The sequence below is a fragment of the Euprymna scolopes genome, chromosome 1, assembly GCF_053919585.1.
Source record: "Euprymna scolopes isolate OS-2025 chromosome 1, ASM5391958v1, whole genome shotgun sequence".
NCBI lineage: Eukaryota > Metazoa > Mollusca > Cephalopoda > Sepiida > Sepiolidae > Euprymna > Euprymna scolopes.
Window position 1 is genome coordinate 197135015 of NC_136482.1, and position 19466 is coordinate 197154480.

The 19466-nt window shown below is 38.5% G+C and overlaps 1 long non-coding RNA gene across 1 annotated transcript; it reads right to left on the reverse strand.

Moving 5' to 3' along the window:
• Positions 1 to 952: 952 nt before the first annotated feature.
• Positions 953 to 14962, reverse strand: LOC145278961 (uncharacterized). Its single transcript, XR_013868383.1, has 2 exons — positions 14536 to 14962; positions 953 to 3909 (listed from the first exon to the last, which is right to left on the reverse strand). It is a non-coding gene; the product is annotated as an uncharacterized LOC145278961 (long non-coding RNA).
• Positions 14963 to 19466: the final 4504 nt, after the last annotated feature.

Sequence of the window (19466 nt, forward strand, 5' to 3'; positions counted from 1 at the left end):
TCTCCTTTCCAGTGTCCTGCCTTTATAGCGGCCAGGAATGACATATTTGCATAATCGCGCGAGAGCAGACATGATTCAACGATAATCACATTGGGTAAACGCTAATAAAAGCCCATGGACGCCATCTTGGAACTCTCTCTCTTTCGCTCAACCCAAAACAGACGTATCCGAGGTAAGCTCTATTTCTCATTTTGGTTACTGCTAATTCTGCTACACTATCTAACCTTTTTGCGGATTGTATCATCTTGTTCATAGTCCTCTTTTTTATTTAGCATTTTGTTCAAGCTGGATATTCCTACAAGGTACCAGGCCAGTGGAGAGCTTTCATATCGTTGTGAGAAACTGATTCTTCTGTATTTGTGAGGGCACACTATCTCACTATTTTAGGGATATGAGAGTTCTATCAACTTTTATTAGCGACGCTTGTGTGGCCTCCTCACCAATTAACGAATTAGTGAAACAACTACTCTAGTTGCTATAGAGTGATGATAGTTTCTTCAAACAGAAATTTGGTAAGTGGTTTATGAAGAGATTTTGTCATACTGAAATCGATCTAAAATCATCTGTAACATCCCAGGCGTTATTCCTGGTTCTGGCATTTCAACTTTGTTTTCGTTATATTGAAATTTATTTAATATCTACCAAATCTATTGTGCTCTCTTTATTTTGATTATCATTTCATTCGAGCTGTGGCATTTTACAAGACGAAAGGTCGGTGATCCCTAATAGGGATCTCCTTGTCACATACGAGTCAATCCTCAGTCACGGACCCCAATGTGACCTGTGCCCGTCCTTCGCAGAGGATTCTTCATAAGGTTCTCAGCATAGTAGGACCCGTTGATCAATTTGGTCAGAGTCAATTTCACCTTCGGGTTTATATGCCGTTGTTTTGTCGATCTGTAACGCTAGAAAAGAATCAATTTCATGCACACACAAAAAAAAACAGACTAAATTATATCTATTCTACTGGTAAATTCAAGATAAATGTACAAAATATAAACTTATATTAAATTGTTCAGTTGTTGATTTTGACAAAACTCTACTGAGTCCAAATTAGATTAATTACTCTCGGTTTTGCGGGAAGATAAGAGGGACGATGACTCTTCGATTGTATTTGATTTCTCGAAAATCTCAGCTCCAACTCTGGCGATTTCAGCCCAGGGCCTCGTTTATGTACTGAGGTGATGGAGTAGGTCGGGTATGTCTCTGGACCAATCGCCACCAGCTACTTCCCCTCAGATCAGGTCCTTCATCCCTGTGTGTGTACCTGTGATTCTGCAAACCTTCTCGTGCCTGTTTCTCACGATCAAAAGGTTAACTCTGTGATCTCTCAATCTAGTATTGCACTCAGAGGCCAACCAACCCTGAGTCAGCGGTTGTTGGCAACGGAAACGAAATTATATTTCGTTATGTCTCTCAAAGTGACATCAAGTTATCATTTTTCAGCAAACAATAAAATTTATCTTCTTTCAGCAGGGTTGGATGCCGTTGCTTGAGCATACAACAATACTCAACGAATAAAACAATAATATCTGCCCGGCATTCTCCAATGTTTTGGGAGCCTCAGTCCCGCCAGTGAGGAGCCCAATCGCCCCCTAGGATGGTCATGCCACAGCCAGACATTTACCTGCTACCAAGAAATCCTTTAAATATTCTGTTCTTTTAATCCTAATTGTTTGAATATCTCTGGAACTTAGTTCACCGGGTATATTTGCCAGTTTGTTTTTAAAATCCTTTTATGTAGTGTGAATTTTCATATGCATCACTAAAATTAATATTTTTAGAACAAAGGCTACTAACATATGTATTTTGTCAATTGGTTATTTTATTCCGCTGAAGATTGTAATGCTGGGTACTGGGAATGTTGGCAGCCAAACCAGCTGCCAATATTCCTCTGCTTTTTATTGAAACCAACCGAGAGCTCTTTTTAGTATCCTCGCTGTTCACTTAAGTGTAATTGTCTGGATTTCTATTGCATTTGGTTCACCAGGAATATTAGTTAGGACTTCAGGTGTTTGTTCATAAGCGCTGTGGCATCTATAATAACTGGTATGATTGATATCCCCCTAAGATTCGAGTTTTTTTCATATCATACATACTTGATATTTGGTCTGTTTCTCCCTTTCAGCTCTGTAAAGACCTCCACCATTAAAGACAGTCACCTCAACCAAGGTTGCCATTCTCTCTGACTTATTCCATATAACTATATCAGGTTTGACAGCAGCATTTTCAAAGTAGGTGGCTGTAGGGATTACATGATTGTAATGTATGTTATATATGTCATTTCTTACTGCTTTTTCAAGTTGATGTTCCCAGAACTTGCTGCTACACTGGATATTTAATTTTTTACAGATGGTCCAGTGGAGGTATTTACATACTCCATCATGTCTCGCTATGTAGTAGCCGTCCCTCCAAAAGAACCTTGCAACTTGATATCAGATGACACACACTTTCCATTTCTGTGTGGCAGACCCTGCAGCTGTTGTAATTACTAAGATCTGCCACCTTCTTGAATGCATTGCGCATCAATTCCTGATCTTGAACAGCCATTATAACCCTTTCCTGATCGTGGTGGAGGGTTCCCCTCTTGAGCCTGTCGTCTTCACACAGTATGAGTTCTCATGTGTCTCACTAAATTTGACTTTTCAGAACAAGAATATCCACACACTTCACAGGTATGAGGCTTTTCACCAGTGTGAGTTCTTATATGTTTCACCAATTTGGATATTTCAGAACAAGAATATCTACACACTTCACAAGAATATGGCTTTTCCCCAGTGTGAGTTCTCATATGTTTCACTAAACTTGATTTAACAGAACAAGAATATCCACACATTTCACAAGAATAAGGTTTTTCCCCAGTGTGTGTTCGCATATGCGTCATTAACGTTGATGTCTGAGCACAAGAATACCCACATATTTCACAAGAATGTGGCTTTTTCCCAGTGTGAATTCTCATGTGCCTAACTAAATTTGATTTTTCAGCACAAGAATATCCACACACTTCACAAGAATTTGGCTTTTCCCCAGTATGAGTTCTCATGTGTGTCACTAACGTTGACTTATTGGAACAAGAAAATTCACACATTTCACAGGAATGTGGTTTTTTCCCGGTGTGTGTTCTGGTGTGCCTCACTAAATTTGATTTGTCAGAACAAGAATACCCGCACACTTCACAGGTATGTGGCTTTTCCCCTGTGTGTGTTCTCATATGTCTCACTAATGATGATTTTTCAGAACAAGAATATCCACAAAATTCACAAGAATGTGGCTTTTCCCCAGTGTGAGTTCTCATATGAGTCACTAAATGCGATTTTTCAGAACAAAAGTATCCACATATTTTACAAGAATATGGCTTTTCTCCAGTGTGAATTTTCATATGCCTCACTAAATTTGATTTTTGAAAACAAGAATATTTACACACCTCACAAGAATGTGGCTTTTCCGTACTGTGTACTTGCATGTTTTACTAAAATCTATCCTGTAACAAGATTACAAACGTGGTTATGAATAAAATGGAATTTTATCTTCGAGTGTTTAATTCACAGATGTTTAAGCCAATATCAGAAACGCCACATACTTCATAAGAATATATCATTTATCTTACATTATATCTGTCAGAAATATTTTCTAGTGCAATGGTTTATCGTACTGCATAAAATATTGTTTTTTCAGTTTATAATTTCATCTCTTCATACGTCTTAATTTACTTGAATATGAAACACATATAAATATCACCGGGATGTGTTTTTCTATTTATTTAGAAAGCTTGTGAAATGATATTCTGAGATGTATATTTCTCCACAAACGTTGATGTATTCTTACACAGAAAGCAATAACTGTTCATAAAATAATTTTTAAAATATGATAATCCAGTAAAATTCAAGAAAAGCGTTCAAGCAGGAACATCTGTAAATGAAAAAGTAAATGAAATTGAATATTTGCTGTATTTGAAGTCACATACTAGTATTCTGTGTTTATTGTTGTCAATATTATTATAATATTATTGGAATAAACTCACAACCTCTACATTAATAACAAAATTATAACTAGTGATATACCAAGTCGATAAAGGTTTTGTTTAGGATATAGTCTAATGAGAATTTTATATAGAATTTTATAGGATTTTAATCGCAGTTAGAAAACAAAGGACACATATACACATATATGTATACATATGTTCAACAAATACATTTCTAATAAGAATATTCTTTGCTTGAATCGCTTAAAAAACACGTTAAGTTTTCAATTTTTCTTTTTATCTCAATGTTGTAGGGTAAGGAAACTTGGTTGTGCAGACCAAGCTTTACTCAACTTAAACCCAAGGTACAGCCTGCAATACAAAAGAACATAACGCTCCTGAGACATATTGTAAAGACAGTGACATATGAACAATGTACATATACAACAATAAATAGTGAGGTAAAGTAAGTAATGAAAGCAAGACACGCATATGTCTGCACCGATGCTGAACTTGTTTCCCGGTAGTCTCCAAAACATAAACAAATATGAAAACGCTCGCTAGCGAAGTATGAAAATGTCACAGTAACAACAAAGTTAACCTACAAAACCAATATAACACTCAACAAAGGCACTCCAACACTCTTTACTCTGCTATTAAGTTCAGCAGAGATCTGCATTCTGGGAATTTTATTATCGTTCATTCTAAACACAGCCTGCCTGTCACAGGGCACAGATGTGCAGATGCAAAGCATACGAAATGCAAAACGACGTTATTTTAGGAAAAAAAGACTATAAAAAGGAGAGAAAGCATGTAAGAGGGATGGTCACATTAGAGACATGTGAGACGTCATGCGATGACAAATTTTGTATGGCGTGAGAATTAGAAAATAAATGTCCTATGTTCCTTGCAACATGGTTACTTATTGTAAACAAGATTATCATCAGATTTTTTTTATAAAAACTAAAAGCTTTGGAGAAAACATATACACATTGTTACATTCCCAATAGAGCTGCGACTATGTGAGAAAGTTCTTAATTCCTGTAATCGTACATTTGGAAAATAAATCTACATTTGCTCTTATCACAGAAACACCATATATTACTCATAGACAATTCTTGTGGAAGACATAAACATTATGAATGTGTTATTAGTATAATGTTTATGTTTCTGATCTGTGTGTTAAAGTTGAATACACAGCAGCTTTATGCACATTGATTTTAGTTTCAAGTTTAATCTTACGTTAACTCCATAGTTGATATCTTAGCTTTTAAAATACTGTACTGGTATTTGCGATTTAATTAATAATTTCATCATACAATGTACAGGATGAATTAATTTTGCTTCTCATGTAGATAATTAATCATATTTCTGATTTTTGTCATTAACATGGCTAGGAATTTAAGAAAGCAATGCATTAATGGGTTCTGTCTCCAACATTTTTCGGTGTTGGCTTGTGTTTTCTATCTTTTTAATGCGAATTAATTAATTATGGATGATTTTGTTGTTGCTAGAAAAACGATGGACAAGTAACTGGTCTTCATGAAATGCGACACTGAGAGCAGCAGCATCAGTAAAGAGAATATCTCTGACGGGGACGGTTCGGACAAGGGGTTTGCTTTGAAGTGCTGGTGGTTGAAGTGCCCTCCAGTAGTCTAGAACTGAAATTTAATACCTGTTGAGAAGTCACTGACCGCATGACTAAATATCACTGAAAACAAAAATAAGGCATATAACACCAGGCTATCACACATCCTTGTTTGGTACCTTCGGCGAGATAAACAAAAAAATAAAACATCATCAGAGACAAGTGAGGCTTTTATACCTTAATAAATAGATATGATGACGTTTAACATTATCAGGAAATCTCAGTTTCTTCTGGATTTTGCCCAAAGCTGTTTTTTTAACAAAGACAAAAACTTTCATTATGTATTAAAACACAATACAGAGCTCCTGATTCTTCTCTCATAACTTCTCAGCAACATGCTATAGCACAGATATCATTTCAATTATTCAACTACGTAAGGAAAATCCATGTTCACAGGGTACATGTTATCTACAAAGTGTTCAACGATTCTATTGAGTATCATACCAGTTAGTATTTTACCAGCTCTGTTTAACAACGGAATTTACGATGATCATCACATACCATCGAATCATCACATACCATCGAATCACATACCATCGAATAGTCCTTAATTAAAATTTTATGCCTGTTAGCAAGTCAGGGATTGCTTCACTAAGCATCACTGAAAATAAAAACAAGGCCGATATAACACATGCTTACTTGGTGACAGCGAAAGGATCTAATGAGCAACGCAACATCTTAGAAAGTGGGCTCAAGTGAAATATGATGTTTAATCTGAGTTTTTTCAGGATTGCCCACAAAGCTTGTAATAATAAGAATTTCAAGAAAGCAATGTACAGGTGGATTCTGTTTTACAATCTTCCGTTTCTTGAATTTTAGTAGATTATGCCGTCCATCAAGACTCTTACATTCTTTGTAAAGATTTTTTAACTTTACTTTTGCAAGAATGATATGCATGATTCTTAGTTGAGAGTTTTTTCATCAATCCATGCCCTCTTAGATTCTTGCTTCTGTTTCATTATAGATTTCTCGTCAAAACAATTCTGGTGTTTTTTGGGCATGGATGCAAAAAACATATAGAAATCCTATGCATGACTCCATTAAACAGCTTTCATAGTTTTTTTCTTTCAATATCACTGTTGACTTCATGATGTGTTGAAAGTAAAATTTGTCTTATAATTGTCAAATACTGTTAAATGTTCGTGCAAAAATTTTTTTCCTCAGCTTGCACTGTTCTTGGCACACAATCTTTTTTCTTGTCTTATTTTGATCTTTATAGAAAATCAATATTTTTCCTTTTCACTGACATGCAAATAAACCATACATTTAATTAACCATACATTTAATTGACCATACATTTAATTAACCACACATATAAGCGACTGAGTCAAAAGAAAAGAATGTCTTCTCCAAATGCAAACTTTTTTATATAATCAGATTTGATCGCATTTTAATTTGCATATTCTTTATCAGTCATGTTTCAAGTTCGAGTGTCGGGGACATTTTACAATATGCACATGCCACCTTTCGACGTTTGTTTCCATGAGCGTTCAGATCTCTCCCTGATATCATGATCACACAAGAAGCATCTTGGTAGTAGTCATCTTTGCCAGGTGCTTCTTCACAATTGTGAGGTCCTTTGTGCTTTTTCTACTCCAAGCTCATAACCATCTTCTGACTCAGTTTCGTTATTATGTATCAGATTTTCTGACCCACTCTCTGAAGATGCTATGCTGTCAGAATTTTCTTCTGATGAGAGTACACTGTATTGGGGTGCAGGCCCTTCACGTGTTAGGGCATCCCATCCACCAAGATGGACTGTGGACTATCTCAGTAACCCGATTCTCGCTAAATCCTGTGGTACAAAGACTCTCTGGTACCTTCACTCACATATAATTTTTAATTTGGTAGGGTCTATGTTCGGGGCCTGCTACTGGTAACCAAACGCATGGTGGGAGGTCGACGGCTGAAGGGGCCAATCACTGGCTGAGCGAAGCCGGATATGAGCGACAAAGTCGCGAAAAAATGCAGCTGGGGGTTTGGAGGGCGCTGTAAGCCCCCCAGCAGGGTACGGGGCAGAGCCCCGGAAAATCTTGCCATTTTAAGGCCTCCAGATGCCCCCGTTGATGCATTTTTAGCACTAAAATGCATTACTTTATGTTAAAGAATTGCCTTTCTCTCGATTTTTTGAGGGGCATTCAGGGGGGGGGTCATACCATCATTGTCAGACAGTATGCCAGTTCGTACTGTGGTGGTCCCCTCCCAAACAGCCTCAGAAATGGAACAAAGTTGTGTTTATTAAGGTCTTTATTTAAAATTTTCTTGGGTCTCCTACAAAGGGTGCGCCCCCTAAAACCCCATTTTGGCGCCCCCCAGAAACCTTGGCTGGGGGGGGGGCTGGCCCTCCCGCCCCCCCCCCCCTGCCACCACGCTAATACTGGTGACATAACATCGATTCTTTTTCACCCAAACCTCGTCCTGGTATATAGCATTGGCTGGTGAGGTTAAAGATTTCATTGTCTTTTGGAGTCATGTTGTATAAGTAGACCGCCTCTCATAAAGAGCAATACATTTTGGCCATGATCAGTACACAGTACGATGGCATTGCTCTGGCTGGGACATATGCACAGTGAAATCTCAAGTTAGCACCGCTTTCATCTGCAAACATCCTGAATTCTTTGCTGTGGAAGGCTGTGCCATTATTTGTCAGTAATTCCCAAGGTAGGCCACATTCACAAACGATCACTTCCAGTTGGCACATTATAGTTGACGCATCCTGCTGTGCTAACTGCCTCAACACTTAAAACCGTTACGGGCCACAATCAATGATAGTTAGGGAATAGTAAGCACCATAGTGTTTAATGTCATTTCCCAAGTGTTGCCAATCGCTGCTCACCTCCAATTTTTATTTCTGGCAGTGAACTTGTGTGAGATCTACAGATTGGCATTCCACGAAAGTTTAGATTGCCAATCTGACTGCTATTTTCTTGTCGAACGTCAAAGTCTTTGGGTAAAATAACCAGTGCATCATGCTCCCAGATGTCCACTGTTTCTGTGCATAGCCATGATCTGGTTTGCATCTGCACCAATCAGTGGCTCAAGTCCTGCATCCTTCTCCATGGCATTGAACCATAGTTGTGGTATACATGTCAATCTGCCATTTTGTGAGTTGATACAACCAATGTCATGCCAACTGGGAGCCCATATTCCTTTACCAATTTAGTCATTTTCTAATGAGCATCTCACTGGCAACCTTGGTGTGAACGCATGCTTTCTCACTGAGAGTGTCTGACACCCAATTGTGTATACACACAGAGTTGGTCTTTATGTGCAATACCTTGGTCTGCCACTGAAGTGATAAGTTAATTCCTCTCACACGTCATCCAAATTTATATGCTCTACATCGTTCTCAGATTGCAGCCAACAAGCGTCCTTTACTAAAGTTCCATCTCTTTCCAATTGTTAATGCACTGGCACCAAAACATATGTTCAGTTCCTCGCTGTCCACACACTAATCCCACATGTTCGATCATTCCACTTTATTGCATCCACAGTCTTGCATATCATTTACCAGAGTAGAGAGTCATTCTAGCCGTTTTTAATTGATCAGGCTCTTCTCTTTATTATTTTACATGCTACAGGAAGCCACACCCATACTGGGAGGTGCCTTACAAGCTTCTCACACAAGGAAAATACAGTCTGTCATATTATATTGGGAATTTCTGGGATTGCATTTCCTCGTTTCCAGCACAGCGTGTGCCTTTCTAATGCTAGCCCCTATTAAGCTTAATGTTCCCTATCTCGAGAAGTGGGCACAATCTCTTCATCAACAAAGATATCATTGATTTAAGCCGACATTGCGTGGTCCATTTTCCTACTGCAATAGCATCCTGCTTACAATATCCTTTATAATGTAGAGAACCACTTTCAAACCAAACTCCAAACGTGTCAGTATCTATTTCTATCGACCTCTACCATATTCTGGACTCATACTTAGAGATATGCTCTGCAGAGGTAAAGCAGTGACATGCTTCCCCCTCTTTAACACCACTTGTGCATCTTAGCAGCACAAACATCTGAATTCTCTGTGAATTGTTGAGTTTGCAGTAGTCCATCACTGGCTGCAACTTTGCCTTATTCTTCTGCATCACGCCCATCAATAGAATTTATCCCTTGTGAGGTTTGAGTCTTTATTCCGAGTATGGCACAAGCTAACCCTTGTTTTCGATCATAATCTGGTCTAAGTTCCACAGCCACTCAATATTCTGGTACTCCATTATTCAGTCATTCAGGTGGGCGTTTATCTGTTCATTTCTAAGCTATGCTTGTTTCCGATGGGCAAACATAGCAGTAAAGTCAAGTTACCTGATGAAGATAGTTGCCCATCTGGAAACTTTCCTGGCGCTGATTTGGACTGCATGCATAGGTTTAATATAGAAAACTAATATTTACCTTTAAAAAGATTTTTGCAATAAATTTATTTAATTTCAAAATTTAGCTGAAGTTGTCAGCTTCTGAATATTGCTGTGAAAACATTTTTCATAATAACTTTTTTCCATGTGCACAAATATTTTTTTTCCTTTTGGAAATTAACTTTAGTCTTTAATCTTTCAAATAAATCAAGAGTAGTCGGCTTTCAAAAGTGTTTTCTTATCTTTTTTTCTGTTATTATTGCTATACCTAGAATTTTACATACTTTTGTTTGACCAATGCTATTTCCTTTCATGTATCTTGCATATCTAATTTTGTTCACAATTTAATTACTTTTGTGACGACACTAAATCGTTGATGATGAACTTTGCACTAAAATCCTGTATCAATTTTAAACCTTCTCTTGCACTTTTCCACTACCACAAAAGTTGGATACTGCAAATGATTATATTTTTTGTTGAGACTAACTGACCATGACGTAGGTGTTCATTTTATTGATTGAGATTGTCGGACTGACTTCCTCATCTTGGGTGTTATTGTCACAACGTTTCGGCCGTTTTGCCCTCCGGCCTTCGTCGTTGTGACAATAACAACCAAGATGAGGAAGTCAGTCCGACAATCTCAATCAATGAAAACACCTCATCTCAAAAATACAGACAATTACTGTTAATTTTATGTTCAATTTTTATAGGAAAGTGAATTGAATAAATTTTTTTTAATTCCTTTTTTTGTGATTTGGAATTTTCTCATATTATAAACTTTACCAATACTTTTCCACATTAAGTTTCTGATCATTGCAAAACCTTAAATACTGGATAAAACATCAAAAATCAAAAAGAATTTTCTAGTGAGATAAGTAGACATTAGTAGACAGAAAAATATTATTTAAAAAATGTTAAAACAATGAAATACCCAAAAATCAGTTTTTGTGTTCAGTGCTCTTTTGTTCAACTCAAGAAAAATCGCAGTAGCAGGCCAACAAATGAGTGGCTTAAAATCAAACAATGTGACTAGCACCGACAATCGTTAAAGGTACAGATCCTCCACTTCTCAACTCGAGCTGCTTTTATACAGCCTGTAATTCTCCTCATTTGCATTTGTGCAGCGTGATTGTACGTGACTTTATGAGACCACAGGTTATAAAACTAGGGCCACCATTTTTATCTTCTCTCTTTCTTTTTCTGGGTTGCAGTTGATGACTGTCAAGTAACCCTTCCCCTGTACTGGGGCAGGGTCAATTGACTGACACTTGGTGCAAGTCCTGACCATTTGCTTTACTTATTCCTTGGTGACACTCGAGTCGACTTTTCTCACCAGGTACAACGTCCTTTATACCCCCATATGGTGCAGATCATGCAACTCTTGCATCCCAGAATTATCCAGATCAGAGACTGCAACAACATCCTCTTGTTTTGGCACGAGTCAGCTTTTTCTCACTTTCATGAGAAAATCTGTTCTTCTTAGAGGCCTACATAATTACACGCAACTTCAGAGAAAACTCCTGCATCAGCTCAGCCAGTATCCCAAGCCTGTGCTCCATCAGCATCTCTGCTGCCCCTCTTCTCCTTATTCTTTTATCGTTTGAAATCATTGATTTTAGTGGCAGAGTCTGTAGCGCCCATTTCAAGGCAAGATTCAATCCTTCGTAACCGCATCCAATTGTGCCACATTGATGTGACTAGCATGATCCTTCTTCCTTAGCCACGCCGTGTCCTTTGCAACAACTCCACCCATTTCCAAGATGACTCCTGTTGCAATGCTGCTTACATCACGTGACACGACTCCATCCAGTGTTCACGGCACGCTCCATGTTCCCTAAACTGGGTCTTGCTTTTCCACTTCTTTCAAGACCAAGGTGGCCACTCTTCCTCTCACTTTATCATCCCAGCCTCTTCCTTCGGCATATCTGTTGATGTAGCTGCATGCGGGTCTAAGCCAGCCTGCAATGAGGTACTGCCTGATCAGTCAGCCACATATGAAAAAAAGCTCTTTTTTAATTTGTGGAATCTCATTCTCCCTTCGATATTCTAGGCCACCTGGTGTACTTTATCTCCAAGGTCGCTCCCCATCCAATTCTTTTGGTGCCTTGGTGACCAACCCGAACTTCTTCAAGTGAACCACAATCTCCTTTGACGTCAACAGAGTTTCATTTATGAGGATGTCATCAATGTATGAGCTTACAACACCATCTCCTTTCCTCATTTTCTCCAGAATCTTTCTTAGAATGATCGACATGATCTGAATTCAACTCGAACTCCACCCTCGTAATGGTTCTGCCTTTATCTGACCAACTGGTACTTCTAGAGTTTCTTGTCAACGCAGAGTTGCAAGTAAGCAGATTTTAGATCAACCACCATAGATGCACATTCATTTTCCTCCATTCTCTAATGATCTGACTGCATACATCTACAGCATCACCTCCAGTATGGCACTCAACATGTTGTTCAGCTCTCGGAAATCCAGAACTGGTCTGACCTTCTCCTTTGTTAGTTGCAAAATGGCTATCAATGCCAAATTTCATATCATCCATTCACGGCAACAGAATACCCTCCTTGACCCATCTGTCTAATTCTCATTCAAAATCCTTTCTTGCTTCGCCTTTGAACAAATTATTGTTGCATGCTGCTCTGTTTGTGTCAGCATTTTATTCTTCCAGACCCACTTCACTGTCCACTGATTTCCATTGAAAATCTGGATCACTGCGCAATATCAATCTCTTTTCTCCAGCCTCTTTGATCCCTTCATTGACCTGCTCTGTCATTGCACACCCAGCCAGTTCAAACCTCACGCGATTGCTGCCTCCAAGTCGGGATATTACATCAATTCTGACAATCGCTTGAACGCAAGGCACCAGTTGGTGGATGACAATTATATGGACCTTCATCTGGTGCTCCTCAATTTCAATTGTGACAGTCCTCCTCCTTTGACACTTCACTCATGACCTGTCGAATGCCACTACTTTTCCCTTCCTTTCCATCCTATGACCAGGCTTGTGTGCACCATGGTAGTGGTACACCCAATGTCAATCAGAGCCACGACTTCTTGTCCCTCCACCAAGATCTTCCACTTGGACATCTGCTGCAAGTACGCCATTATTCCCAAGTCAGGGTAGCCACTAGTGCTTTGGTTCCCCCTAGCCAGTTTCCTGGACTTGTGCAGTTCACTGCCATGTGACCACTCCAGTTACACCTGTGGCACACTGTCCTTTACAAAAATGTCTTGCAGTTTCTCTGCAGATACAGGCCCCCACATTCGAAACACCTTGTGGTCTCAGCCAACTTCTGCTCGCATCCTTCTGCATTATTGCTGTTGTTCCTACAGACCCAGAGGGTTATGTGCTCACAAATATTTTCACAGTTGAGAATAGCTTGCTCAGTTCTAAGGTCTTGACACCTGGGACCTGCTGCAACCTCTTGGAAATCTCCTCTGGGAACCCGGTGACAAACAACATCTTCGCCACATGACTCGCTGCCTGCCTCCTAATTCCTGATAGCTCCACTAATCTTTAATTCTCATTATCATACACCTCGACAGATTCCCCCGTCCACCTCATCTCTTTTAATCTGATGAATTCTGTTTGCACAGCTCCAAGTATATGACTAGCACGTTCTCCTCCAGGAACAACGGTATCACTGTGGCAACATCACCTACCTTTTGGTGCTTTGCCACTAGGCCAACTTTAGCCAAGCCACCACATCGCCTTCGCCACTGAATGGCTTTATCATTTTCTTCAAGCCGGTGGCCATAGCTGGAATAGCTCGTTCTTCATACATTCAACTCGAGAAAAATTGCAGCAGCAGGTCAACTAACACATGGCTCAAAATCCAACAATGTGACTAGTACCGATAATTGTCAAAAGTACATATCCCCCACTTCTTAATTCGAGCTACTTTTATACAGCCTGTAATCCCCTTCATTTGCATGTGTGCGGCACGATTTCGTGCGACTTTATGAGACAACAGTTCATAAAACTACAGGTGCCATTTTTGATCTTTCTCTTTCTCGCCTGACCCCTCCCGATGCACACACCCAGTAAGACTTGTATTTTCCTTTCACTTAACTTTAGACAATTCTAACAATTCTACCGATTTCAGATTAAATTATTGTGTTTATGGTAAGCATTATTATTTTCTAAAAATCACATAAGTTTTACTGTAATAAGCACATTTTTGACTAAAAATTTAATATCCGTTTAAAAATATGTTTTAAAATTGTTTAATCAGAGATGCCAGATGCATACTGTTTTTTCACGTCTGTTATAAAGAAATTTGGGTACGACCTGCCCCAGAGTAATATAAACATGCCCAACCACCCCATATTAAGAACGGCTTTCGGAATAAACACCCCCAACCTCCCCATGTTAAGAACGGCTTTCGGGGTTGGGGGTGTTTATCATACGCTGGGGCATGTCGAAAAAATTTACAGAAATTTGTATTGGATTGCAATATTTTTAATTGGATTGCGATAAAAAATAACTGTGTATGGTTATTTTAAAAGTTATTTAATGGAATTTTGTCAAATTGTAATAAAAAATAAAAAATGATAATAAACTTACCTTTTAGGAATTCAAAGTGGGATGAATTCGTTTTTCTTTTGTGTTCAAAACAGAAACTTTGTTTTGTTTGTTAGGATTTCTTTAGATACAACTTTTGCTTTGTGTGACCAATTCATTAAGAAATTAAATACATAAAAGAATCTAAATTAAAAGATTGGTACTAGTGCAGACTTATTGATCCGTGCTAAAATAATAACGTTATTATTTAAAAAGCCATTCTTAACATGGGGAGGGGGTGTTTTGTACCTATTCTATACTTTAACCTTACAATTGAATTAAAAAAAAACATATCATAAAACTTTAATTAAACTTGGAAATACGATTTAAAAAATAGCGCGGATCAGTAAGTGCACGAGCACCAAAAGATGAAAACACTATTTAAACGTGAAATTATTTAAAGAGAAAAGCGATTGTTAAAGAACAATGAATTTACGTTATTCTGACACGGTGTAATGATTATTTCGTTCCTCGTGAAAAAACGTCCGCTCATTGTTTTCCTATCAAATTTACATTTTATTTGTCACTGCTTAAGGCTTGTTAGGATTTCTTTTGTAAATTTCTTAATAATTTGTCGCATTGAAAAAAATATATAACATATGAAGACATAAAAATCACGTTCATTTGTTAAGACATTAACAATTTCATTATTATTTTGATAAGTCGAACAAATGTTAACATCCCAGACAAGAACTCTAGTCCGAATAATACAAATATTCTCATATAAAAACAAATACGCAACTGAATATTTCACATAAACAATTCAAATAAAAAGAAGAAATTGAACAAAATGCGAACTCAATCATTAATAAAATAAAAAAATAGACTTGGATAAAGAAAGTAAACATGATTATATTATGAAACTTGCAATTTATTGTTATCAACTCTGTTTCTGGTAAATTTACGATGAACTTCCTTTATGATTCCAGATTGAAACATTCTAAGGTATGTTTTTACATTAGGTCCACCTCCACAATTTTATTTAAACTGACGACTTCTATGGGGTTTCAATTATGCTGAATATGAAAATCGCATGGAAATTTTGCAGAAATAAGTAGTTATCGAGATATAAATAACTGTATTATGCATTGTATTCTTTGGTGGTCATCTTTTTTACGCCCGTGCACGCGCCATAAACAAATCTACTTATCTACAACGACACTGCCACCTAGCGGAAAAAAAAGACTCGCCCACAGCCATCCCCACCTAGCGAAAAAATCTGCGTTTCTGAGACTGCCCCTCCCTCCCGACCAAAATTGGTCATTTTTATACATTTTCTGGACAATTTTCTTTTAAATTAAATTAAATTAAATTAAATTTTTACGATATTTGTAAGTTGAAAGTACAGAATAATTACAAAACGAATTCAGGAAAACTCGTCCCCGGAAAATCCGTAAAACTCGTCCTTTTTTGCTAGGTAGGAAAACTGGTCTCTTATTAAATAAAGGGGCCAGTTTTCCTACCTACCAAAAGGGACGAGTTTTCCGGGCACCTTACAGAACACCATCGCCTCTCCATGTAAAGTATGTGTTAGTAAATAAGGTATTTTTTATGACATGCCCCAGAAACACCCCCAACTACCCCATGTTATGGACGGCTTTCGGAATAATCCCCCTCCAACTCCCCATGTTAATAACAGCTTTCGAGATTGGGGTTTTTATTCCGAAAGCCCTTCTTAACATAGGGAGATTGGGGTGTTTTTAATACGTTAGAGCACGTCGTAAAAATTTACCATAAATAATATTTCAGGTTCGCAAGAAAATAAAAATAAAAAATAAATAAATAAAAGGAGAGAACATTCAAACTCAACACTCGCCTTTAAAATTACGACTTTTATTGTTTTTCGAGAATGCTGAAAACGAATATCACATTTAAACTTTCCACGGCTCTGAGTATTAAGATACATTAGTCAAATAACACGGCAAATAAATAACAAGATTTTTTTTTTCCGAACATAAACAAATTTGAAAAGCAAAAAAAATGCACAAGAAAATACAATTTTAATAAAAACAATTTTTGATTTAATAAAGTAGAACCGGGGAAAAATGTCAGCGATTTTTTTAATGAAATGTAAGAAAGTGAAGAAAAAATGAAATTTTTATGATAAAATATGTGAAAAAGTGTCAGTGATATTTTGAATGAAGTGACTTCAATATTCACCACAGTAACTGGCTTAGATTCTCTAATTACACAAACGTAGCTGGTAGCACAACACATAGCTTCTTTATATCTCATTCCCTATCTCAGACGGTTACATTTCCAACACGTTTCCAAGACCAGCAAGATCAACATGCATCACTTCTAGATCTGTTTCTGACAACAGTTCCCGATGATTGTAAAACAAATGCCCACAGCCCACTCGGGAATGTTGATCACGCTGTGATAATGGTAGAAATCACCCTAAATTCTCGCCCTAAAACTGAAGACCCACTACTCAAAACAACGAGGTATTACAAAAAGGCTGACTGGGAAGCCATCAGGGAACTCATCAGAGCTGCCACATGGCGAAATGACTTTTCTCTTCCAGCAGAACAGTGTGCAAATGAGACCACTGAATGGTTCAAAACTGCTATTGAAGCACATGCTCCCACACGGAAATTTTATAGCAAGCCCCACTCTCCCCAATGGTTTACTTCTACTTGTGCAGTTGCCATTGCTCAGAGACAGCATGCGTTCTGCAGATTCAACCGACATAAGTCCAGTTTAAATAGACAGAAGTATACAGAAGCTAGAAATAATTGTAAGAGGGTAATAGCGACAGCTAAAACAGATTACAATGAAACCACCAGAAAACGAATTGAAGCACAGAAATTAGGAACCCGTGATTTCTTAAAAATCTACAACACTGTAGTAACTAATGGCCAGTCAACGATTCCCCCACTATCAAACAATTGTGCGAGCCTTTTCTAGTCTCACACAAAAACATGCGTTCACATCTCAAACTATATTACTTGTCATACACATACGCGCACACAAACATACGCGCCCACGTCCACACACGTACATATATTCACGTTCGCACACATACACTCACATTCACGTGTATACACACATGCTAATGCACACACATGTACTCACATACACGCGCACATACGGACATGTAAGCACAGATGGACGACGTCACTTCCTTTTCAAAGGAAATCCACACATGCGCAAAAGACCACCGGAAACAAGTATACAAGCAAGAGACAAGCTGTTTCCAACCCTTTTTCAGACCAGCTTCTTTAATGTGTCCTAAAGGCTCTAGGTCCTTTGTGGGACGTACTTTCGTGGCGGATCAGGACAAGAGTATTAGTCCTGTACTCAAGATATCTATGAAGGTTAAATGGCATCCGGTTTATTTTTTTCTGTCTGATAGATACGGGTAGCCAAAAATCCTTTTTCTCTAAAATAATTCTGGATCGGTTGATTTACAACCGTAATCTAAATCCTGAGACGGTACAAATGTCCGTCAATACCCTTGTGGGGAATAAGTCCTTACATCTTTCAGAGCTGGAAGTTGTAACGATGTTATCGTTTCGTTTCGTCACAATCCTAGTTTTGTAACAACGTTATCATTTCGTTTCAAGACAATCCTTGTTTTGTAACAACCACGCATGTGACTGGAAATAAAGGGCTCCATGTTTTATATTTAAAACTAACAACACGCGTCTTTTCGTTTCTCTCTATTAACCAACCACACAACACGAGCTAACACAGCGTGACATGGTGACAGCGGCGAGATAAAGGGAAAAATAAAATAAAACAGCGATAAAAGTAAGACATTATATATTTTTTTTTCTCTTTTCTTTTCGAACCAAAACTTCGTAAAACACACACACACACGCTCGTTGAAGCTCGCAACAACACTACTACTATTATGACTGATATATCGATACCAGTTCCCATTCTCGACTGGAACTCGCCTAACACTGCAGAGTCATTCAAGATATTCCAACAACGTTTGGAACTTTATTTCACAGCGAAGGGAACTAAAGAAGAAGAGAAAGTGCCTATCATTCTACTCGCAACTGGCGAGGAAGGAATTCGTAGATACAACAGTTGGTCTATGTCAAACGAAGACCGGAGAGACGCCAACAAAATTTTCAATGCATTTTTGGAGCAGCTGGAACCGGCAACCAACCACCGTATATGTAGGCTCGAACTCAGTAGATACCAACAAAAACCTACCGAGACGACAGACATATTTCTAAACAGGTGTTGCTTACAGGTGAAGAAATGCGATTTCACAGCCCATGAAATGAACGAACGTTTAGTAGAAATACTGATAGCCAACACGCCCATACCGGACTTACAAAAAGAACTGTTGAACAAGCCGAAGGGCTACACAATAGAAGAGGCTGTGAAATTAGCACGCACATATGAGGCTTCAGCCGTGTATATAAACAAAATACACCAACTACATGGCCTGTCACAGATAGACACCATAAATCGCGGTGGTCGCGAACGCCAGGAAGGCAACAGAAATACCAGCAACTTGTGTAAAAATTGTAGACGGGACCACCCTTTTGGCAAGGAGCATTGCTCTGCCAAGAACGACATATGCAGCTCCTGCGAGAAAATGGGCCATTGGGCCAAATTGTGCTTCTCAGCGAGACTCAGACCCAGGAAACAAGAAAAACCCTGGCACAAAAGCCGCAGCCAGCCAAGGCACAGACAACATGGAACAGGCCGAAAAGTCGACAGCGTTGCTGAACATGACGACCGAGCCACAACAAAACTACATGCGGCGATGGAGCACCTCACATTCAGCACTATTAACAGTGAACATCCACTGCACAAACAAAAAAAACAACACAAAAGTAAGCGTTTGTCAATATTAACGTTATATTGACAGACCACCCAGGTACGCACGGCCTCAAACTGAAGGTAGACACGGGTGCACAGGCAAACACACTACCTTTACGCATATTCCGCAGTATGTGCCCCTCCGC